Source organism: Glycine soja, chromosome 19 (genome assembly GCF_004193775.1).
Source record: "Glycine soja cultivar W05 chromosome 19, ASM419377v2, whole genome shotgun sequence".
NCBI classification, from domain to species: domain Eukaryota; kingdom Viridiplantae; phylum Streptophyta; class Magnoliopsida; order Fabales; family Fabaceae; genus Glycine; species Glycine soja.
Window position 1 is genome coordinate 19,574,779 of NC_041020.1, and position 26,192 is coordinate 19,600,970.

Consider the following 26,192-nt stretch of genomic DNA (forward strand, 5'->3'; position numbering starts at 1 on the left):
TGAAGGTGAAGGCGTGTAGCCCTCTGATGGCGAGGGCGTGTAGCCCTCTGAAGGCGAGGACGTGTAATCCTCTGAAGGTGAGGATGTGTAGTCCTCTGAAGGCGAGGACGTGTAGTCCTCCGAAGGTGAAGATGTGTGGTCCTCTAAAGGTGAGGGCGTGTGGCCCTCTGAAGGTGAGGACGTGCAGCCCTCTGAAGGAGAGGACATGTAGTCCTCTGAAGGCGATGACGTGCAGCCCTCTGATGGCGAGGATGTGTAGTCCTCTGAAGGTGAGGACGTGTAGTCCTCTGAAGGCGAGGGCGTGCAACCCTTTGATGGCGAGGACGTGTAGTCCTCTGATGGTGAGGGCAAGCAGCCCTCTGAAGACAAGGACGTGCAGTCCTCTAAAGGTGAGGGCGTGCAACCCTCTGAAGGTGAGGACGCATAGGCCTCTGAAGGCGAGGACGTGTAGTCCTCTGAAGGTGAGGACGTGTAGTCCTCTGAAGGTGAGGATGTGTAGTCCTCTGAAGGTGAGGACGTGTAGTCCTCTGAAGGGGAGGATGTGTAGTCCTCTGAAGGCGAGGGCGTGCGACCCTCTGATGGCGAGGGTGTGTAGCCCTCTGAAGACGAGGACATGCAGCCCTCTGAAGGCGAGGGCCTGCAACCCTTTGAAGGTGAGGACGTGCAGTCCTTTGAAGGTGAGGGCGTGTAACCCTCTGAAGGCGAGGACGTGTAGTTTTCTGAAGGTAAGGGTACTAGTACCCAGGGGTCCACCCTTATGAGAAAGCAAGAGATTGACTCATTGAGAGGGCCGATCATCCCAAATTCAAAAGATTGGACATTAGATGTAGGAAATCTATGCAGTTAACATGATTTTTAGGGATGCAAATGCATGCAACCTTTGTCGTGAAATTTGGTAAATGCGGACTTCATGTGAAACAATGTAATGCAATGGAAAGTAGTACAATGTTCATGACATTCTTTCCCTATTTTTTGATTTTGATTTTGATTTAATTTTTTTGGAAAATACAAATTGACTGTCCTTTTGAAAGAGGTGATAATTCATGCAACCTCATCCTATCTTTTGCAAATCTCTCTGGGGACTCCCTCAGAGTGCGTGTTCTGTTTGATTTAGTCACTTGACCATTTTGGAGTGACGGCAATGGAGTCGTTTGAAGTTTAATCAATCCATTGAAATTCTAGGGTTTGTCCCCCTTTTCTTTCGTTTAAAAACATCGATGGGTGAGAACTTTTGATCTGCCCCTATGTTCACTTGAGGCTCATGCACGATGCCCCTCATTGCCCTAGTGTAAGGCTTTGAGGTACCAATCATTGTCTTTCATCATGACCTTGTAGTAGGGAACCTATCGGGTGAGAACTTCTAATCTGCCCCTAGGTTCACTTAAGGTTTATGCATGGTGCCTTTCATTGCCCCAGTGTAAGGCTTTGAGGTACCAATCGTTGTCTTTCGTCATGACCTTGTAGCAGGGAACCTATTGGGTGAGAGCTTCTAATCTGCCCCTAGGTTTGCTTGAGGTTTATGCATGGTGCCTTTCATTGCCCTAGTGTAGGGCTTTGAGGTATCCATCGTTGTTTTGTTTTCACAACCTTGTGGCTCCTATTCTTGATAACTCACTTCTCTCTAAAAAAAAACTTTTTGGAATGATAAAATGAGGTCACCTGAACGTCTATATTTTACTTGAAAACACAGTCAATCAAATGCTTTTTTTTTCTTTTTCTTTTTTTGAACTTTTCTGCTTTACTCGTCGTTTTACGGCACCCCACCAACGTGCAGGACGAGTAATTTCTGATTGAACGGTCTTGGAAGTCCAAACTCAGGTGCGCAGGTCGCTTGAGCAAACAAACCAATGGCTTGCACCCACATTCTAGTGGAAGCAAAGATGTAATTACGAGAGGATGAGGGACAAAGATGTCAAATTTATCCATTTTATTTAGCATTGTAACTATGGTTTACGATAATGGCATAAACTTGAAAATCCTGATGAGTCATTAGAGACATCTAACAACAGCTTTAAAAATTGCCCCATGTGTGGTTTCGTTTGTCAATGTTAGGATTCACAAGCGATTCTCCTCAGATTTCAGCCAGCCCATATCAATTAAACTTTGCACCTTATGCTTCAGGGCCATACAATGCTCAATGGAATGCCCTGGAACTCCTCCATGATAAGCACACATTGCTTTCGAGTCGTATCCTCGGAGAAATGGAGGTTGATGAACCTTGGCTAAGGTTATGGCTACCATTGAATTATCAAGTAGATATGGGCAAGTCAGCATAGGACACCGGAATTGGGGTGAATTCTACAGGCTTTTTCGCTGCAAAATTCATTTCTTGGTTGGTGTTATGGTTCGTGCTAAAGGTGGTGTTTAGCATTGGTTGTGTGGTAGGTGGGTTTTGTGGTTGATTTGGGGATGACCTTTGTGGATAACTGGGTGGTGGGTAAGGAGAAGGGTTGTTATTGGCTGAGAAATGACATTGTTGGGTTGGTGGGAAACTTGGCCGTATAGGAAGGGCAGTCACAACATGGGTTTCTCCCTCATTCTCACCCTCTTCATTTGCCCCATTTTTTGCATTTATCCAAGCAGGATGATCAGATTTGCCTCTTTTTAGACCCACTTCAATCCTTTCGCCGGTGAAGACCAAATCCGCAAAGCTTGGAGGTGTGTAACCCACCATTTTTCATAGTAGGACACTGGTAATGTGTCTACTATTGTTATCATTTCTTTCTCCGTCATTTGAGGGAACCACTTGGGCTACCAGCTCCCTCCACCTTTGGGCGTATTCTTTGAAAGATTCATGCCCTTTTTTGCACATGTTCTGTAGTTGCATCCTATCTGGAGACATATCAGAATTGTACTGATACTGCCTAACGAAGGTAACCATTAGGTCCTTCCAAGAATGGACTCGGGAAAGTTCCAAGTTAGTGTACCAGGTAACAGCTACCCCAGTAAGACTTGGAAGAAATGTATCAGCAGTTCCTCATCTTTTGCGTATGCCCCCATCTTCCAACAATACATCTTTAGATGGTTCTTGGGGCAAGTAGTCCCCTTGTACTTGTCAAAGTTCGGTACCTTGAACTTGGGAGGGGTGATGATATTGGGTACTAGGAACAACTCCTTTAGGTTAGCAAAGGCATAATCTTCACCTCCTTCAATGGCCCTAAGCCTTTCCTCTAGATGATCCAACTTTCCCATTTCTGCCATGTGGAATGCAAGGGGTGTGGTTATGGGTGATACTGAGGGCCCTCCAAAGTGTTTTGTAGGGGTATATCACCAACTGCTTGCCCTTCAGTGGCATATCCGAGGCAAGGCTCGAAGTCAGCTAGATTTTGGTGGGGAATTTCATGTGTCTCCCCCATGGGTCAAGAGACATGTGCATGATCAGTTTGGGGTTGTCGACTCTCAATGAGTATGGAAGTGGAGTTATTGACATTCTCACTGGAAGTGTACGCTACATTGTGTGGTGTATAGTTAGGAGGCAAGCCATATGGCGGGAAGGCGTGCTCGTTTTGAATTTGCATGTCATGGGGCCGTCCATACTTCCCAAATTTTTGCCTACCATATCTGAGGTTGGATGATTCATTTGGTTGAGGCCAGATGGGGGCATTGGGTTCACCTTATCAATAGTGCTGGTAGCGGTAATTGCAACCGCATTGGCTTCCATTATCTCCTTTATGCTCATCATGACCTCCATCATTGTGGCCATTTGCTCTTTCAAGGCCTCCGTGTCGGCCTTCACCTACTCTTGCACCTCCTCCACTTTACCCATTACTCTAGTACGAGTTCGGTAAGGGCGCCGTAAAACGTGTTCTTTTCTTTTTGATAACAATGATTAAGTTCATTTTTTTTCAAGGAAAGAATGCAATGAGCAATGCAACCAATGAAAAGCATGGATGTATGCGAATGATGCACAATTGAAGTATTGCAAATTTTATGCAGGACATGGGGTTGAATCAATTTAGATTTTCAACATGGTCCATGACATCTTTGTCAAGGTGAAACTGGAAGTAACAAGGACATCAACAATCCTAAATGTGTTTGGCAGTAGACGAAGCAGCGATGTAACTCGATCCATCTTTTGCCCCAATTTTTGCAAGATGGTTACTTCCATACTTCAACTTGACTTGATGAACCTTTTCATAAAAGCATGAGCTTGGTTCAACCCCATAACCCAAGGAATGGCAATTTTGATCGCCAATACTTGACAACATTTCATAGAGATGAAAGACTCGGGAATACATATGCTATGCATGGAAAATGTAATTATGAGATTGAGATGCCCGAAGAAACATCATTTCCTAGTTAACCACGCATTAGGTACCATGCTCAATCATTTTGTTTTGTTTTTTTTTTAGAAATGGGTTTATGATCCCAACATGGTTGGCTCATGGTACCTAACACATGCAACTAAGAATGTAGTGTGAATTTCCACACTCCATTTTTTGTTTTTGTTTTGCCGAGGAAAACGCAAGGATCATGCATGAGCAAACATGAAAACAAAAGGTATGTAGTTTATAGAACAAAAAGTATGTTGAACGCATATGCATGATGATGCAATGACTCATGCAAAATGTGATGTTGGAATATGATAACGGACAAATGCAGGAACGATATATTCATTATGATGCCATGAAGGGATGCTCATGCGATGCATGATATGAATGCATTTACGGACACGAGAGACTGAAAAATCATATCTTCTTACTTGTGCATTTGGGGGTGTAGTGTCCCATGTGTACAGTTAAGAAGGTGATATGGACCTTCCAGCTTCCCGTGACAAAAGACGAGACCAACATACAACGCATGCGTGACGACATGATGCAGATGCACAAAAGCGCAACAGGGGGATGTACACAACATGGCAATATCCTCAAATAATCATACAGCAAAGGCGTACATGACATTTAGGTTATATGCATGGCAGTGTTTAAAAGGCACGCAGCGTGTTCACTTCGTGCCCCTATGTTAGCGACCTAAACGGGAGGAACTAAAAGGCTTTTAGTGATAATTCCCAATGTGGTCATATCTCTCTTGATGGTTTCTAGAGGTATCATCCCCTTCGACAAACATATTGTGGCGGTAAGGACTACCAACAACAATATGTTATCAAAGAGAAAAACTCTAGATGAGGGTTCACTGTTATCAAGCAAGTCGGAGACCCAGCATGACCACAGATTCACCTCCACTCCTTATGTTCCCATAGACCCGGGTATAGGGCCCCTTTTCAACTCACCGTGTGTGCAAAAAAGTTGTTGGTGTTGTGTGCATCAAATGAATAAATATCTATCTCATGCATACATTTCAAAAACACAGTAAAAGCATCATAGAGTTATATACAAGAACGTAAGAGAAATAAAAGGAAACCGACAAAAGACGAAGTCATGATATTGCAACGAGATTAGAAGGCCTAACTCTCTAAAAACAGTCCCCAGCGGAGTCGCCAACTGTCGCAACCTATCCTTCGGCGGGAGGGCGACGCAAGGGCTCACGGGTGCGTCTTCCAAGAAAGGAAAATGCGCGGAGTCACCACCAACGTTTATTTGAGGAAAACGTCGGAAAAACCGGAAAGGTGTGGTCTATGAACTTTAAGTGTGAAAGGTTCGGGAGTTGTATTTATGCACGGGGAAGGCATTAGCACCCCACGCGTCCGTCACAAGGGACGACAACCTTTAATCGAGTGTGCAAAAGATGACTTCAATTTGTTTTATTTTCCCTTTTACGTTTTTATGTATTTTTATGCCTTTTGGATTTTTTTATCTTTTTGTGGTCGACAAGGGTGTTTCCCTTACTCCTGCGTATTCCTCAATTGTGATAAGGAAATCAGACCTACGTAGTTCTTTGAGAACTGAATGTTGGCTAAGTTGTTTTTATCCTTTTTTTGCAAGATATATTTTGACTGAATAAAAGGTCATTTAAGGCATTGGACTATTAAACGATCTTTTGATTCTTTTGAAAGGAGAGAAAACATTAAGGCATTGGACCATTAATGATCTCTTGGTTTTTTGAAAGTGGTGACAAAGTCATGTGTTGATTTTAGGCTTTCAAAAGTCCACGTTTAACCAATAAAAGCAAAGATTTCAAGGCGTTGGACCTTAAAATGGTTTTTAGGTGATTTTTAATGACATAACTTAATTTGTGAGTTGATTTTAGCCTTAGTTACACTTTGGTTATTAGTCAATTCGATTAAGAAAAACCCAAAGAAAAACGTCCGATTGATTTTTTGATTATTTTATTTAAAGATATTTTATTATTATTTTATTATTATTTTGCCTCTTTTTGGTTTTAAACGTGGTTACAGCGTGAAAGATCGGTCAGATTTTATTCTAACGGAGATTAAAAGATATCACAACTCAAATGATCGGTGGAAATTTATTTTATTTTTGATTAGGCGAGAAAATGGCTTAAATAAAATGGTTAAAGCACGTCAAAAGGGGGTACGGAAAGTAAACGAAATAAAAATAAAAGCACGCGAAACAAGTGGGGACCACTATGGTTACATAGAAGGAATTGAAAGGTTCGATTTCGGAAACTTACCGGTTGAAGACCGAAGAACGATGAAAAACGAACAAAGAACGATGAAGAACGATGAAGAATGGTGGAAAATCGTCACGAAATCGCTCACAGAAACGTATCGGAAGCGTTATGGAAGCGCCTCGGCTTGGATTTTCTTTACGGAAACAATTTCTCTCACTACTTTCAAGTGAATCCTAGATACCAGGAGGGTTGTGTGGCGTCCCCAAAATAATGACTGGTTAAATAGTAATGATTTAATTAACAAAAACCATGGTAAATTTTTTTTTTCTTCTTTTTCTTTTTCATTTCTTTCTCTTTTCACCATAACTAGGTTTAGAAGGAAAATCCTCACTATAGAGTCCTGAATGGCCAGTTCACAACTCTATTCGGAGTCAATTCTTTCTTACCGTTCGTAATCTCTAAAACTAATTTGTTGTTTCAAAAGGAAGAATATACCAGCCATTACTTTAGGTCGTCACGTGAAAATAAAAGAATAAAATACGATCGGTAAACTCTTTTACAAATAAAGTTACAAATGCTTTCTTCTCAAATAACAATATTGATCATAAATACATTCATCATGTAAAGCTGTCCAAAATATGGGAGTTTTACAAAATGCATAGTGTCATCCAGAGCAAAGGCCTGCACAGTGGTGGCTTCAGCCACATGTATACAATCATCAAATTCCTATACATCAGGTCTACCCATACAAAAACAAAAGAGTAAACCTAACAGTCAGTCCTAGATACACCCACCCTCAAAAAGTATATAAAACTAATCGATGGAACTGTCCACTATGATGAAGAGCCTCCGCTGATCGCCATCTCCCCCGGGCCACTATCCTCCGTAGAGTCTGCCTCAGATGCCGACATGACTTCCTCGGGAGAATCCACCTCAGGAAGTGGGTCCTCATCGCCCTCTAGAAAGTCAAGAGCATCCACAGCAGGCTCAGGAGGTAGCTCCTCGGGATCCTCCTCAGGGTCTTCCTCGGATGATGTTACCTTGATCACTTGGACGGGCCCCACTAGACGATATGGTGTAGGCGTGGGTAGTATCCACTCCACCGTCCGCTGAAGCGTCCGTGCAGGTTCATCTGGATGCACCAAAGAAGTAGCCGTGAATCGAATGGTGCCCCGAAATCAGCACCTCGTGTTGCCTTCGAGGGTCTCCCAGGCTCCCTCTAGGCACTCCATCTCTACTCGATCATGGATTAGCTGCGCCGCAATCACGATCTACAAGGAAGAAAAGAAAGGGGTAGACTCTTTCACGAAAGTCTAACTGCGCCGCACACAATTTGTCTCATAACCACTACATGCAAGTAAAAGGGGTATTTTAAGGCTTTTCATCTCTGGTAATCGATTACACAACCTTGGTAATCGATTACCAGAGGCTAAACTCGAATTACACAGCCTCAAGACATGAAATATGCAAAAATGCACTGTGTAATCGATTACACATACCTGGTAATCGATTACCAGTGACCCATTCCTCTGTGTAATCGATTACACAGACTGGTAATCGATTACCAGAGGCCTCCATCATCTCCCAGTTCCCTTTTTAAGCTTGGTAATCGATTACACTCCTTGGTAATCGATTACCAGAGGCTTCATGGCTTCCTGACCTCGTTTTCAAGCCTAGTAATCGATTACATCCCCTGGTAATCGATTACCAGAGACCATCTTAGCCTCCTGTCTTCATTTCTAAGCCTTGTAATCGATTACCCACCCTTGGTAATCGATTACCAGAGACCATAACCCATATATCACACAAGATTCACAGCTGGCCAGCCACCACAAGCCTCCTTCCTTTGTGGTCTTTGTTCCTTTTATCTGTTGACTGCCAGGAGCTCGCCTGCTTAGGTACATCACAGGTTCTCACTGACCGACTATGCCCGGGTTGGGTCGGGATTGGTCAAGCTTGGTTTTGGGCAATAGCACCCCACCTGACGTCCCCAAGGTCTCTTGACCCCCGCGACATATCTCCAGGTACCCTTCACCTCTATCAGTTTTCCATAAGCAATTTCAGCATACAAACATCACAAACATCATCACAAAAACCCTAAAACAGAATGGGTATGTCTAACTCATCCAAACATGGCAAGTTCAACAAGCTTTCAACAAGAGTCTTCACAAATAACTATCATGAAGCAGAAAACTAACAAAACTACCCATCATATCTCCCCAAACCCCATACCCACGAAAATCAAAGGAGAAAGAAGTCCACCCAAATCTGAAATTTCGAAGTCCCACACGTAGAGACGCGCTCCACGACTCTGAAAATGTCCTCCTTTCGCGATTTGGAGCAGAAACGGGTACCAAAGGTTGAAGCTTTGTTTGGAGCTTCAATGGAGAATGAGGGAGAAAGAAAGGCAACGTGAGGGAGAGGGAGAGAGAAGGCTTCTGCAATTTTTTCTGCTGAGTGAAGAGAGAGAGAGTTGCTTTTTGGTTTTTAAAAGGCTTTTTCCTCTTTTCTTATTATTTTATTTAAGCTATGCCACATGTCTCCATTTGAGTGGAGCAAGAAGGGCCCACTTTCCCTTTTGATTGTGACTCATACTCAGCCACAAACAGTGAGAAAAGTCTGACCTTGCTACGCTAAAATCCTGCCTTGGTTTGCGTGCCGTTTCTCTGATTCCAGTTCCTCGCGTTTCTCTGCGTCCGTCGGGGCCAGTTTTCGAAAGTAGGCAATATATATATCAAAACGCTCAGAATAAAACCCCGAGCGTGGTTCAGAGGTTGGTTTCGTTAAATTCTAAGTCGCACGCAAAACGATGATTTTTAAACTAATTAATTAAGAATTAACCCATAACCTCCCAGTTATGGATTTCTCTTCCTTAATTAGCCTAACCCGCATATCTTGCCCCCACTATTCCTACTTCTAACAAGAACATATAGGCATATACACTGAATAATACTTATATATATATATATATATATATATATATATATATATATATATATATATATATAATCATTCAAAATACATTATTTCCGAAAACTTTGGGTAGAAATTTCTAGGATGTTACAATACTCCCACCCTTTTAGGAATTTCGTCCCCGAAATTAACTACTCGATGAACAAACTTGGGTACAATTCTCTCATCCTATCCTCCAACTCCCATGTAGAATCACCCTCATCGGTTCCCCACTGCACCTTCACCAACGCGATCTCCTTTCCTCTCAAAGACTTCATTCTTCGGTCAGTGATCTTCTGAGGTTGTGCTTTATAGGTGAGGTTATCCTTCACCTATACCTCGTCCACTACAAGTATATGTGATGGATCTAGGTTGTACCATCTCAGTTGAGAGACATGAAACACAGGATGCAAATTCGATAAACTTGGAGGTAAGGCGATATGATAAGCTACAGGCCCAATCTTCTTCAAAATCTGATACGGACCTAGATACTTGGGCGTCAACTTCCTAGATTTGAGAGCTCTTCCGACTCCGGTTACGGGAGAAACCTTCAAAAACACATGTTCTCCTTCCTGAAAATCTAGTGGCTTCCTCCTTCTATCATAATAGCTCTTCTGCCTATCCTGAGATGCTTTTATCTTCTCTCGAATCAATTTCACTTGTTCGTTAATCTGTTGTAGCATTTCAGGTCCAAGAAGTACTGCTTCTCCATCATCGTACCAACAAATAGGAGTTTTGCACTTTCGTCCATATAAAGCTTCAAAAGGAGCCATACCAATACTGGCTTGGTAACTATTGTTGTAAGTAAACTCAATCAATGGCAAACAATCCATCCAGCTACCTTGTTGCTCTATAATACACGCCCGAAGTAGATCCTCTAGAGTCTGAATGGTTCGTTCAGTTTGACCATCTGTTTGAGGATGATAAGATGAACTAAGCTTTAGCTTTGTCCCCAAGGCCTCATGTAGACTCGTCCAAAATCGCGAAGTGAACCTCGGATCCCTGTCAGATACAATACTAGAAGGAATTCCATGAAACCTTATTACTTCCTTGATGTACAACTCCACTAGCTTCTCCATTCTATACTTCATATTCACCGGAATAAAATGAGCAGATTTGGTGAGTCGATCTACTATGACCCACACAGCATCATGTCCACGACTAGTCTTGGGTAAACTAGATACAAAATCCATAGATATGCTCTCCCATTTCCATTCCGGAATCTCCAATGGCTTCAATCCTCCTGACGGTCGCTGGTGCTCAGCCTTAGCCTTTTGACATGTCAAACATCTTGCTACATATTCAGCTACATCTTTCTTCATGCCATGCCACCAAAAACTTCTCTTCAAATCTTGGTACATCTTAGTCATTCCTGGATGGAAACTAAGACTACTTTAATGCGCTTCCTCCAAAATCTTAACTTTCAAATCATCTAAAGATGGCACACATATCCTCCCCTTGAATCTAATTAACCCGGTTGTGTCCTTCTCAAACTCCACATCCTTATCCCCCATTACATCTAACACCTTGCCTTGCAAAAACGGGTCATCCTCTTGAGCTTCGCGTATGTGATCTACGAATTCATTGGTAATCTGTAACGCTCCTACAAATAAGCTCTTTGGTCGTATCTCGATTGCTAGATTCAAATCTCGGAACTCCTCTATCAATCTCTGCTCCAAACTCATCATAGTGGCAACATGTAAAGATTTCTAGCTTAGCGCATCGGCTACTACATTAGCCTTTCCCGGATGGTATGAAAGACCAAAATCATAGTCCTTGAGGAACTCCATCCATCTTCGTTGCCTCATATTGAGTTCCTTCTGATCGAACAAGTATTTGAGACTCTTGTGATCACTGAAAACTTCACAGCGAGTACCGTATAAATAATGCCTCCAAATCTTTAAGGCAAAGACCACCGCTGCTAGTTCCAAGTCATGGGTCGGGTAGTTAACTTCATGAGGACGTAATTGACGTGAAGCATAAGCCACTACTCTTCCCTCTTGCATCAACACACACCCCAAGCCTTGCCCGCTTGCATCGCAATACACTTCAAATGTCCTCTTAGGGTCGGGCAAAATTAACACTGGAGCTGTCGTCAACCGCCTCTTCAACTCTTGGAAACTTTGATCACACTTCTCATTCCAGACAAACTTCTCATTCTTACGAGTCAATTTAGTTAGGGGCAATGCCAATTTAGAAAATCCCTCAATGAATTTTCTATAATAGCCAGCTAACCCCAAGAAACTTCGAACCTCCGTTGGAGTTGTCGGTTGTTGCCACTCCATAACCGACTCCACCTTGTTCGGATCCACCGCAACCCCATCCTTAGAAATCACGTGCCCTAAGAACTGCACTTTCTCCAACCAAAATTCACATTTCGTCAATTTGGCGAACAACTTCCTATCCCTCAGGATATGCAACACAATCCTCAAGTGCTTCTCATGCTCCTCCTCATTCCTTGAATACACCAGGATATCATCAATGAACACAACCACGAACTGATCCAAGTAATCATGGAATATACGATTCATATAATCCATGAAAATAGCCGGAGCATTAGTCACTCCAAATGGCATGACTAAATACTCGTAGTGCCCATACCGAGTCCGAAACGCAGTCTTTGGGATATCCTCCTTCTTGACTCGGATTTGATGATACCCAGATCGCAAATCTATCTTCGAAAATACCGTCGCTCCCCTCAATTGGTCAATCAAATCATCTATCCTTGGTAGAGGATATTTGTTCTTGATAGTGACCTTGTTTAACTACCGGTAGTCTACACACATCCTCATACTTCCATCCTTCTTTTTAACCAGCAAGACCGGCGCTCCCCACGGTGATGCGCTTGGACGAACAAATTGTTTGCTCAAAAGATCCTGCACTTGTGCCTTCACCTCTGCTAGTTCTACCGGAGACATTCTATAAGGCGCGATCGACACTGGATTCGCCCCAGGCACCAAGTCAATAATGAATTCCACTTCTCTCTCAGGTGGCAATTCACAAATGTCGTCAGGAAAAACTTCTAGAAATTCCGACACCACCGGTATACTACTAACTTCAGCGTCCTCTTCCACATTCATGGAGAACAACACCATGTAAGTTCGAACATCCTCCGTTCCTTCGTGGGTTGCATCCCTTTTCAATGGTTCATTTGGAACTACATCTCCACCAAACACTAGCATCTTCTCCTTGCAGTCTAGAAAGATATGGTTAGTAGATAACCAATCCATCCCCAAGATCACATCTAGGTGAGCTAAAGGTAGGCAAATCAAGTCCGCCATAAAAGATCGACCCTCAACAATTATAGGACACTTCAAACACACCCGAGAGGTGGTTACAGGCTCGCTCGTCGGAGTAGACACCACCATATCATATGGTAACTCCGTCACACATAACCCCAACCTCTCCACACATGCATGAGATATGAAAGAATGCGTGGCACCTGAATCATAAAGTACATCTAGTAGTTTATCAGCAATCAAACACTTACCCCGTATCAAATCGTCGGAGGCAGCTGCTTCTGAACCACTCATAGCAAATACACGAGAGGGTACTTTTGGTCTTCCACCACTAGTGTTGTTGTTGCTAACATTACCGCTCCTTGTGGAATTAGTGGGTCCACGATTGACGGTGTTGGAATTTGCAGTCACCGTCGGTCTCCCGGTCACCCTACATTCTCTAGCATAATGGCCCACCTTGCCACACACATAACAACGGTTCTCCTGTGTCTGCTGGAGCTGTGGGCAATTTCTCTTAAGATGCGGTCCTCCACACTGAAAACACTGTACCCCAGTCCCCCTTGACTTGCTCATGTTGGAGGTAGCCATAGGTTGCTTCCCCTTGTTGCTAGCATACGGCTTCATCCTCTTGTTACCATTTCCTCTAAAAGGATGGTTTTTCTGAGGTCCTCCAACACCTCTAGCTTGCCTCTCCTTCATCTTATCTTCAAAAATCCTGCACTTTGTCACCAACTGATTAAAATCCGTGATCTGCATATAACTAACCGCCTGTTGGATCTCCAACCGAAGCCCATTCTCAAACTGAGCACATAAATCTTCCTCATTCCGAGCATCTTGGTATTGAGGCCAATACTGCAGAAGCTCATTAAACTTAGCCGTGTACTCCCTAACAGACATGTTTCCTTGCTTCAAATCTAGAAATTCCCTCGCCTTCCGCTTCCTGAGGTCTCGTGGAAAGTAATTTTCCAGGAATTTGTCCTTGAAGGCATTCCAATGAATCACGCCTCCAGGTGCAAAAAATGAAGGCTTCACGAACTTCCACCAATTCTCGGCCTCCCCTTGGAGCATAAATGTCGCATAAAGAACCTTATGCTCCTCAAGACAACCCATCGCCTCGAAAATCTTCTCCGTCTCAGCTAACCACAACCTAGCACCTTCCGGATCATAGTCTCCACTGAACTTTGGCGGGTGGTTCTTACGGAAAGCCATGAGTCCCCGATACTCCGCCGGCTCCACATCACGTTCCTGCACTAGAGTTTCCAGCACAGCTGTGATGTGGTCGAGGACATCACGGTTCTGATCCCTACCACGTCCTGCCATACCTATCCTGTAGGGAAACTATTAGCACCCAAGAAATCCTAAAGAGAGAGTGTACCACACAGGCTATGACAGTTATAACAACATCCTTCTCTTTATACATACTTATACACACAACAATCCTGTGAATCAGTCACACATCCATGCTCAAGACAATAAGGCAGAAATACACACAATGTGTGACTTAACGTCACTCCCCGAAACCTACTCCCAAGTTTCAGAGATACACAACATTCACACAGCAAGACCATAACAGGTTCACTAGGATCCAACTTTTGCTCTGATACCACCAATTGTGGCGTCCCCAAAATAATGACTAGTTAAATAGTAATGATTTAATTAACAAAAACCATGGTAAATTTTTTTTTTCTTCTTTTTCTTTTTCATTTCTTTCTCTTTTCACCATAACTAGGTTTAGAAGGAAAATCCTCACTATAGAGTCCTGAATGGCTAGTTCACCACTCTATTCGGAGTCAATTCTTTCTTACCGTTCGTAATCTCTAAAACTAATTTGTTGTTTCAAAAGGAAGAATATACCAGCCATTACTTTAGGTCGTCACGTGAAAATAAAAGAATAAAATACGGTCGGTAAACTCTTTTACAAATAAAGTTACAAATGCTTTCTTCTCAAATAACAAGATTGATCATAAATACATTCATCATGTAAAGCTGTCCAAAATATGGGAGTTTTACAAAATGCATAGTGTCATCCAGAGCAAAGGCGTCCACAGTGGTGGCTTCAGCCACATGTATACAATCATCAAATTCCTATACATCAGGTCTACCCATACAAAAACAAAAGAGTAAACCTAACAGTCAGTCCTAGATACACCCACCCTCAAAAAGTATATAAAACTAATCGATGGAACTGTCCACTATGATGAAGAGCCTCCGCTGATCGCCATCTCCCCCGGGCCACTATCCTCCGTAGAGTCTGCCTCAGATGCCGACATGACTTCCTCGGGAGAATCCACCTCAGGAAGTGGGTCCTCATCACCCTCTAGAAAGTCAAGAGCATCCACAACAGGCTCAGGAGGTAGCTCCTCGGGATCCTCCTCAGGGTCTTCCTCGGATGACGTTACCTCGATCACTTGGACGGGCTCCACTAGACGATATGGTGTAGGCGTGGGTAGTATCCACTCCACCGTGCGCTGAAGCGTCCGTGCAGGTTCATCTGGATGCACCAAAGAAGTAACCGTGAATCGAATGGTGCCCCGAAATCGGCACCTCGTGTTGCCTTCGAGGGTCTCCCAGGCTCCCTCTAGGCACTCCATCTCTACTCGATCATGGATTAGCTGCGCCGCCATCACGATCTACAAGGAAGAAAAGAAAGGGGTAGGCTCTTTCACGAAAGTCTAACTGCGCCGCACACAATTTGTCTCATAACCACTACATGCAAGTAAAAGGGGTATTTTAAGGCTTTTCATCTCTGGTAATCGATTACACAGCCTTGGTAATCGATTACCAGAGGCTAAACTCGAATTACACAGCCTCAAGACATGAAATATGCAAAAATGCACTGTGTAATCGATTACACATACCTGGTAATCGATTACCAGTGACCCATTCCTCTGTGTAATCGATTACACAGACTGGTAATCGATTACCAGAGGCCTCCATCATCTCCCAGTTCCCTTTTTAAGCTTGGTAATCGATTACACTCCTTGGTAATCGATTACCAGAGGCTTCATGGCTTCCTGACCTCATTTTCAAGCCTGGTAATCGATTACATCCCCTGGTAATCAATTACCAGAGACCATCTTAGCCTCCTGTCTTCATTTCTAAGCCTTGTAATCGATTACCCACCCTTGGTAATCGATTACCAGAGACCATAACCCATATATCACACAAGATTCACAGCTGGCCAGCCACCACAAGCCTCCTTGCTTTGTGGTCTTTGTTCCTTTTATCTGTTGACTGCCAGGAGCTCGCCTGCTTAGGTACATCACAGGTTCTCACTGACCGACTATGCCCGGGTTGGGTCGGGATTGGTCAAGCTTGGTTTTGGGCAATAGCACCCCACCTGACATCCCCAAGGTCTCCTGACCCCCGCGACATATCTCCAGGTACCACTCTGTGGTCAACGAATAAAAGCAGGAAGTTCACCCTTCTACACTTCCTCATCTCAAGCTTGTAGGATTATGGGGTACCCATCACATGTGGTACTAGGTGGCGGTCGGGCGATGGTGCACAACAAGTTTTCCACATCCACAATGCGCGCATAAACCCACCATCCCCTGTTGCCCACCTCCAACTGAGCTCACGTACTCCCACGTAGCCCATATCCTCGTTTCTCTCAACACCGGGTCCCCATCAATCCTCCCAAGCTTCCCCAACATCAAAGTAATACAACATTCAAACAGCACAAGCTATCACAGCCAAGCAAAACAGAGCAAAGGCAGAAAACTCTGCCCAAAACACCAACCAAATCACAGCTTTTCTCACTTAAAAACCCCAGTAACAATTCCTTCGTTCCGGTTCATTAACCGTTGGATCGACTCGAAAATTTTACTGGAAGTCTCTAGTACATAAGCCTACATTTTGACCGTTGGGATGTACTAGCAAACATCCAGAACTCATTCTGCACTACTCTTTCCACAGCCAATCACACACAAGCATTTTTCTGCACAAAGCCAAAATCCTGCTGCACCTATTTTGACAGCAAAATTCTGCATAAGTGCAGATTTCGAAAATCACACTTCCCCTCATCCAATCTTGCCCAAATCAAATCCTCCAAGTCCCAAATCATGTATCAATCATGTCTAAACCAAAGTCAAGCTTCAAACCACAGCAACACAAAATCTAGGTGTCTAAAACCCCTCAATTTAATGGATTTTCTAGGCTTTAGAAGTGAAATTGAGAATGGGACAAATTTGAAGCAAACTCTCACCTCACACAAGTCTATAACATCAATTTAGACTTGTTCAAACTGGATTTACACCTAAAATTCCACCAAATCAAAATTTGACTCTTCAACACCCAATTTTGCCCTAGAAATGGCTCTTGGTTCACTTTGGTCATTTGTTTTTTTCTCTAGCACAGTCCAAGCTTTCTCATAAGTCCTAAATGACATTTCTAGCTAGGATTAACTCACTTTAACCTCCATTTACCACAGAATTCAGACTTAACCTTCCAACTCTCAAAGCCTCACTCTTTTTCCATTCATAACATCACATTCTCACTTTCTAACCCTAGGTTAACTCTACCCTTCACCTCTATCAGTTTTCCATAAGCAATTTCAGCATACAAACATCACAAACATCATCACAAAAACCCTAAAACAGAATGGGTATGTCTAACTCATCCAAACATGGCAAGTTCAACAAGCTTTCAACAAGAGTCTTCACAAATAACTATCATGAAGCAGAAAACTAACAAAACTACCCATCATATCTCCCCAAACCCCATACCCACGAAAATCAAAGGAGAAAGAAGTCCACCCAAACCTGAAATTTCGAAGTTCCACACGTAGAGACGCGCTTCACGACTCCGAAAATGTCCTCCTTTCGCGATTTGGAGCAGAAATGGGCACCAAAGGTTGAAGCTTTGTTTGGAGCTTCAATGGAGAATGAGGGAGAAAGAAAGGCAACGTGAGGGAGAGGGAGAGAGAAGGCTTCTGCAATTTTTTCTGCTGAGTGAAGAGAGAGAGAGTTGCTTTTTGGTTTTTAAAAGGCTTTTTCCTCTTTTCTTATTATTTTATTTAAGCTATGCCACATGTCTCCATTTGAGTGGAGCAAGAAGGGCCCACTTTCCCTTTTGATTGTGACTCATACTCAGCCACAAACAGTGAGAAAAGTCTGACCTTGCTACGCTAAAATCCTGCCTTGGTTTGCGTGTCATTTCTCTGATTCCAGTTCCTCACGTTTCTCTGCGTCTGTCGGGGCCAGTTTTCGAAAGTAGGCAATATATATATCAAAACGCTTAGAATAAAACCCCGAGCGTGGTTCAGAGGTTGGTTTCGTTAAATTCTAAGTCGCACGCAAAACGATGATTTTTAAACTAATTAATTAAGAATTAACCCATAACCTCCCAGTTATGGATTTCTCTTCCTTAATTAGCCTAACCCGCATATCTTGCCCCCACTATTCCTACTTCTACCAAGAACATATAGGCATATACACTGAATAATACTTATATATATATAATCATTCAAAATACATTGTTTCCGAAAACTCCGGGTAGAAATTTCTAGGATGTTACAGGTTGAACGAATTTGCTCTGCCCTCTTTCCCCTATTTATATGGGAAAAAAGGGAGGTGGTTGCAGCCCAGCTCGCCCAGGCGAGCTGGGTTGCTTCCACCAGAAGGCACCGCCTTTTGTTGGAACACCCTGGAAGGTCCAAGTGGGTCTGGTTGCTATTTGCACACCCTTTTTTACTAAATACACCCCCTTTTGCCTTTTTTGCTATTTCTTTTTCCGTAATGTTACGGAACTTTACAGATTACGTAACGATACTTGTTTTCTTTTCGTAATGTCGTGAAACTTTACGGATTTACGCAACCATCCCATCTTTGACTTCTGGAATGTTACGGAACTTTATGGATTGCGCAACAATGCTTCCTTTCGACTTCCGGCATGTCGCGGAACTTCACGGATTGCCTAACGATGGGTGTTTAAGTACCCCGAAGCAGTCAAGCGAAGGCTGCATGCCACCAAACAAATGGTCCCCGGACGAAATTAGGGTATGAAAAATATCATTAGTTCAAAACAAAAGTCATTATATATTATAAACTACAAAACAACAAGAATAATGCAAGATAGCAAATATAACAAAATAAAGTCTAGACTATGCCCTAGAGAGCTTAGAGGCTAACTATCCTGTGCTCTGAGTGAAGTGACTAGAATACCACAAGAATAGGAGTTCAATTTGGATTTTGAAAACTTTTAAGCTTTCTTTCTAAATAAAAAGGTTTCTAATGAGTGGCATTTGTATTGATTGTTGTATTATGTGTTGCATCTTAGTCTCTATCTTTTGATATGTACATCATGCATCATCATGTAGGTGTAAGAAGATTGTTTAGTGCATAAAAATTTCTGTTTTAATCGATTACAAGGATGATCATAATTGATTACACAAGTGTTTGTAGCTTGCAGAGAGACTCTCGTATCGGTTTAATCGATTACAAGTTACGATTACTCTGTTCAGTTGAGACAATAATTGGTTTTTCAGGAGTCTCTGATTGTAATTGATTACTTTGTTCTTAAAAATGTTCCTAGAAGTGATCAAGAACACTTTAATCGATTACATCAAGAATCTAATCAATTAGATTGTTCTTGAAAGTTTTCCAGCTTTTAGGAAGAACACTTTAATCGATTGAAATGATAATATAATCAATTACTTCTTTGAAATAATTGATTATGTTGACTATTTAATTGATTATAGGCGGTTATAACCGTTTTCTCTATAAATAACCACCTTGTGTTCTCACTTATGTGTGCTAGAAAGTGTGAGCTGAAATAAGTGAATTAAAGAGATAAGATTAAGTGCTTAGAAAAGTGCGATTCACAACTTCTAAACTTTGTTTTTGAAGATCTCATGGTGAAAAATGAGTTGTGAATTTGTCTCAAGTTTAAGAAGACACTTATTCACTCAAGCAAAGTTCTTGCATATGATTAATCAGGTTGTGTCTTTCCTTGACTCTATTTTTTTTGTGTCTTTACACATTGTTAGCATATGCATGAATTTATGAAGGCGTGCTAGAATAGGCTTTTCTAGTTTGAGCTAAAGGTAGGTTTCTCTTAGGCTCTTATTCACAAATGACCCTAGGTTTAGGTGCCTTAGTCTCTTTTTCTGGAGTAGGAACTGAGATTGATTGTGATTGCTTGTAAGAATTCTATATGCATAGTGAAAATCTAATTTGGGTTAGATTAGATAACTAGATTATCTTCTTCAGGGATAGAGAGTGAACCAGTATAAAAATTGGTGGACATCATCTCTTGATCTTATCTTTCTTTCTCATTCTAGTCCTAATCAATTTAGTGAAGGTTAAAGAAAATATCTTTTTGAGAAAGAACTTTAACAAAGGTTTTGTGTTTAGGGTGATTGATTAAATATTGGTTTATCAAAATTTTGTGATATGATTCTTGGAAAACAAGTTTTTTTAACTATGGTTTTTTAAGTTTGATTTGATTTAGAAACCAATTTACCCCTTCTTGGTTTCTGAGTTCGATCATCTTTTTTCAAAGGTGAAAGGTTAACATATATAATGTTTTGATCAAAAGTAGTTTTTTCAGATCTGTGCAAAACAAAGTCAAAAGTAAGAAGAGAGAAGAGTGCATAGAGGTTTTATACCGGTTCATCCCAACCTTGGTCAATGTTCAGTCGTCACCCTTAAAGATGAGATTTCACTAACAAAACCAGATCACAACTAGACCAACAAACCACTGGGTTTCAACAACTTGCCAAGTCCCACTAGACTTCAATCTTAGCCTCGACAAGACCAACTACACCACTAGGTTTCACCTTTGCCAGCCAATGTTGGACTTTTACAGAGAAATAGATCTATGTTTGACTACCCAAAATACAGATTTCATCTCACAAGAGGGATCCCACTTAGGAACTTAATCTCACACTTCTATCTAAGATTATTGCAAGCATTGTAAAAGCAAATCAGAAATGGAGCACTCTCACAGAGATGGTTGAAGCTAAAACACAGATTTCTCACTCAGAGATCTTTCACACAATGTTGTAGTTTTAAAATGCTTCAACTTATTCTTCATGCATCACGAAAAATGCTTCAAATAAATCCCAATATGATTGTCGTACTGGGCTCCACACAACTGACAAGCATTTGGAGCAATTAGGTTCACTTTACAACTATCATGAAGTGACATTAGACATAACCATTTTGAGGTTCCATTATGAGGTTCCCATTCTGAAGACCCATCATAATAGACATTCCGATGTTTGATGAGAATGAATCCATACTTTATTAATTCCTTTGATGAAGTTCAGATTGATGTTATATTCTGAAGTAGCACAACTTCATCACTCTCACAAGTTTAAGCATTTTGAAGTTGATTATTTCAAAAAAGACTTAGTAGAAGTTTAATTGCTGGTGTGTTAGTGTTCTGTCCAAGGTTAAACTAAGTAGTATTCTTTAGTCCTTTGTTCTGATGCTTTTCATTAGTGCTTTTCATGGAAAACTTCATCATTCATCAATCTTGCATCTTCTTATGCAATTAGTTTTTACTTTTTGATGTGCCTCTAGTGATTATCGCAACATGTGGAAAGTGAAGAACTGTTAGACTTCAGTGTTCTGATATTGTCCAAGTGATGCATTCTGAGTCTTTCTGAATCATTTTGATGTTCAGAAAATCATAGTCAAGGTCTTCATCATTATGATGTAGACTTTGCATAACTTCATTCTGAATCAGATGCTCTTCATGTAGCCTTTGATGAATCTTCTATATAAATCCTTGATGTTCAGTATCTTGTTAGGTCTAAACGATCCACTAAGCTGGACAACCTATCACACCTTAGATTTTGATATTTTCAAAAAGGTATAGATTGTTGATAATCTTATAAGTTGATGTTAAGTGGATAGGACCAACTTCGTAGGGACCTAATTGTTATCTACAAGTCATGTCCATGCTTAAAGTGAATTTTTTTTTATACATCTAGCATCCAACACATTGTAAAATCAATTGCGTCTACTCTTTATGAAAACCAATGATTATACATTGAGTGCTTTTATAACTCACGTCTAGTTGGAAGTCACTTACATACTCATTTTATACACTTATATGTGATGTCCAACATGTACAAAAATGTAATGCTAGTCGTGTTGGATCAAGTGGCCTCAGAATAATTAAGAAGGGGGGTTGAATTAATTATGAACGTGTCTTGACTAATTAAAATCTATTCTTCTTAATGTTAATAGATTCAATTAGGCTTTTACTACTAAGTTAAGAGAGTAAATAATAGAAATAGAAACTTAACCAAAAGTAAAAGTGATAATTAAAAGTACACAGTGGAAATTAAAAAGTGTAGGGAAGAAGAAGACAAACACAAGATTTATACTGGTTCGGCCATAAACCGTGCCTACATCCAGTCCCCAAGCAACCTGTGGTTCTTGAGATTTCTTTCAACCTTGTAAAATCCTTTACAAGACAAAGATCCACAAGGGATGTACCCTCCCTTGTTCTCTTTGAAAAAACTAAGTGGATGTACCCTCAACTTGAACTGATTCACAAGAGATGTACCCTCTCTTGTTCTCAGTATAACAATCCCCAAGTAGATGTACCCTCTACTTATACCACAAAGGATGTACCCTCCAATGTGTTGGGACAAAGAATTCTCAGGCGGTTAGTCCTTTGAAATCTTTTGCTTAAGGGGAAGGGAAGAATCAAAAGAATTATCAGGCGGTTAGTCCTTCTATTCTTTTGACAAAGGGACAAGAGAATGAAAAAGATGAATAGCACAAGTTTTTGAACAAAGAACTTTTCTTGGAAGAGAAAGTGTTGATCAAAAACTTTTTGAAAGATGAAGAGAAATGAATCATAAATTTCTGTAGGAAGATATTGAAAGATTGATTGAAAGATGTTGAAAGATGATGTTGAAAAAAGATTGAAAGATAGATCATTGATGATTATGAAATTCATGCCATGGTCACATATTTATAATCTCTTGATGACTCAAGTCAAAGTTTGTGACTTTTGGCAATTACTTTAAAACTAGTCACTTAAAAAGTTGTGACTTTTGAAAAAATCTTCAGAAACAAGTCACTTGAAGAATTGTGACTTTTGGAAATTTATTTTTCGAAATCAGTCACTGGTAATCGATTACCATTAAGGTGTAATTGATTACACATCAACAAATGTGACTCTTCATTTTAAATTTTGAAAATTAAAACGTTTAGAAGCTCTGGTAATCGATTACAAGTATTGTGTAATCGATTACACAAGTTTAAAATGTTTTAAAACAGTTTAAACATAAGTTGTGGCTCTTGAAATTTGAAATCTAATGTTTTAAAACACTGGTAATCGATTACTACCTTCAAGTAATCGATTATCAGAGAGTAAAACTCTTTGGTAATGATTTTGTGAAAACTTCTTGTGCTACTCAATGTTTTGAAAAACTTTGTTAGTACTTATCTAGATTAAGTCTTCTCTTGATTCTTGAATCTTAAGTCTTGAATCTTGATCTTGATTATCCTTGAATCTTGATTCTTGAAACTTGATTCTTGAATCCTTATTCTTGAAACTTGATTCTTGAATCTTGATTCTTGAAATTTGATTCTTGAATCTTTGGAATTTGCTTAACTCTTGATTCTTTGGCATCATCAAAATAACCTTGGAAGGCATTGCTTCCACAAGTCGCAAAGGGAAGTACAATCTTTTTTTTTTTTGGAAATTCAGTTTTGCCTCTCTTTATTTGAATTACTAACATTTGAATTTAAGGAAAGGAAAAAATAGAAGAGAACATAAGGATTTTACAGAATATTCCTTAGATGTCATTTTCAACGTGAATAAGAAGCACATGCTGCTATTTTTATTTTTATTCCTTTCCTCTCCTATCAGAGTGTGTCATGTCGCCACACCTCCTAGTGTGAGACAACGGTCATTTCAAGACTCAACGCTAATCCTGTAACACCTTGAAATTTTGCTAACTGTAAATCGATGTTTAATGTATTTTCCTAAGTTATTTGATTATTTGATTGATTTGAATGAGTTGAGGTGTTGTGTGAACTATCCATGTGTGATTTTCTTGATGTAGATGTTGAGTTATGTGGATTTTTATTGACTTAGCTTGAAATTATGAGATTTCAAGTTTTACCTAAACCCATTTCAGTAAAACCGCGATCCTGAAATCATTAACCGTTGGATCACTTTCCAATTTGGACCGCTGGTTTGTAACCCATAACCCTATGGTTTGACCGTTGGGATTTTTAAAATAAAATATTTTAACATCTAGCTAAGCACAAGAAGTGTGCTAAGCACAATTCCAACCTGAGGAGGAATTGTGCTCAGCGCGAAATGTTGCGCTCAGCGGAAGAGGAATTGCACTCAGCTGGAAATGTTGTGCTCAGCATAAATCCCAATTCGAGTTGAATTGCGCTCAGCGTGAAAACTCCCACTTAGCGAGACGAGCTCGCTAAGTGAGATTTGCAAATTTTAAATATGTTCTTCAGCGTGAAAAACGTGATTTTTTACTCCCCTCCTCTCCAAACGCCCACCCAAACCCTAACACCTTCTTCTCCACCACCCATGACCATTGGTGGCCACCATGAGCCATTGTTGCTTGTCGCCGAACCACCGCTCAGAGAGGAATGCTTTAATTGGAGCGAAATCCTCAAAACCCACCTCAAGGATTTAGTATAGAACAATATCTCAATTCTTTTGTAGTTTCTTTGAGGTAATCTTGACTTTTATGCTCTTTTTGAAAAACCCTTGAAAATGAGACGTTGTAAAACTTATCTTTTTATAAAATTGATTTTATTTTTGTGACCTTCGCTGGACCCCGGTCACATTGGCGAGGTCGGAATTTCAATAAAGACGTCTCTTTGTAGTAGAACCCGAAACACCCCTTAGCCCTTTATGTTTTGACTGGGGTGATGCAATCCTACCCCTCAAGGGCATTGGATAGAAGACTCCAAGAAGATTGGACCAGAGATGTAAGAGAAGGCCCTAGGGTTCTCATGAGCCTTAGGATAGATTTCGAGTCCATAGGCTAAGTATGAGCCCACTTATCTTTGTACATATTAGATTAAGGTTTCATTATTTTTGGGCCTTGTATTTAGGGCTCCATAATGTAGGTAGGGTACCCTAGAAATGTAGGATTTTTCAGCCCTTGTATTTTAGGGCACTTAGACTAGTTTTTGTATTAGGGGTAGTTTTGTAATTTTGCATGTATTAAGTGAATATTTGATGTGTGTGTTGGGAAATAAATTTAATTGAATTGGGAGAAGCCCAATCCAATTAAATTTTAGAGGGGGAGGTGAGCATTTGCTTGCTATACCCCATTGCCACATCATATAGTCACACTTTGGCATGTCCTTCATGCTTTACATGCCTCATGGCACCTAAGCACACTTAGTGGAGAATCTTGGACTCGATCTTGGATTAGTGGGTTGAACCATAGCTAAAATTCACTAATCACAATTAGTGAAATTTTGGCTCCACAAATTCAATTTCAAATTCAAGTGAAATTTGAATAGAAATTCAAATTTCCCTCCAATTTTTTGTGACACTCAGGCTATAAATAGAAGCCATGTGTGTGCATTTTTCAACTTTGATCATTTGAGAATTAAACTTCAAAGTTCAGACCTCATTTGAGGCACAAAATTTCGTGCTCCTTCTCTCCCTCTCCCTCCACTCATCTTCTCCTTCCTTCAAGCTCTTATCCATGGCTTCCTATGGTGGTGAGCTTCTTCTTGACTCATCTTCTCATTGAAGTGGTGTCTCCAATCATCTTTCTTCCTTCTCCATTCCACTGCCATTGAACTTCAACAAGCAAAGGACTCCATTGATGAAGAAGATCCAAGGCCTATAAGCTCCTCAAGGAGCTACATCATGGGGTATTTGACCCCGAATGTTATTATTAACCTTGTTTTTGAAATCTATACTAAATTCTCTTTGATTTGGTATATAAAAATTTGTGTTTGGACTGATTAACATGAACAATAGAGGTCTCTGAGCAACGCAGAGAGGAGCTAATGGAGAGCTCAGATAGGTGATGGAAGTTTATTATAATTTATGACTTTTGATACCATAGTGTCGCAACGTGCCCTTCGCGGGCGAGCGAGGGCGGGGCTCATGGGTGCGCTTCCCAAAGGAGGAAAGATGCGTAGAGTCGCCACCAACGTTTATTTGTGGAAAATGTCGGGAAAACCGAAGGAAACCGGTCAAAAATGAAAATTCTAAGTTCGGGAGTTGTATTTACGCTTGAGGAAGGTATTAGCACCTCTTACGTTTGTCTCGAAAGACAACAGCCTTATTTCTAGAATTTGTGGAATTGTGTTATCTTAACTTTATTTCTTTTTATTTTTTTTGAGGTCGACAAAAGCGGGGCTTTTGCTCCTACGTACCCTCCTTTGGAGAGGAAATCAGACCTACGTAGTTCTTCCTTATACGTGAATCAAGTGATTCTTTTTTACTTGAAGGGTGATCATTTTAAGGCGTTGGACCTTAAAAATGATCCATTTTACTTAGTAAGAAACTGAAATGATAAACTTTCAAAACCCTATTTTTGTGGACGAGCTTGACTAGGCG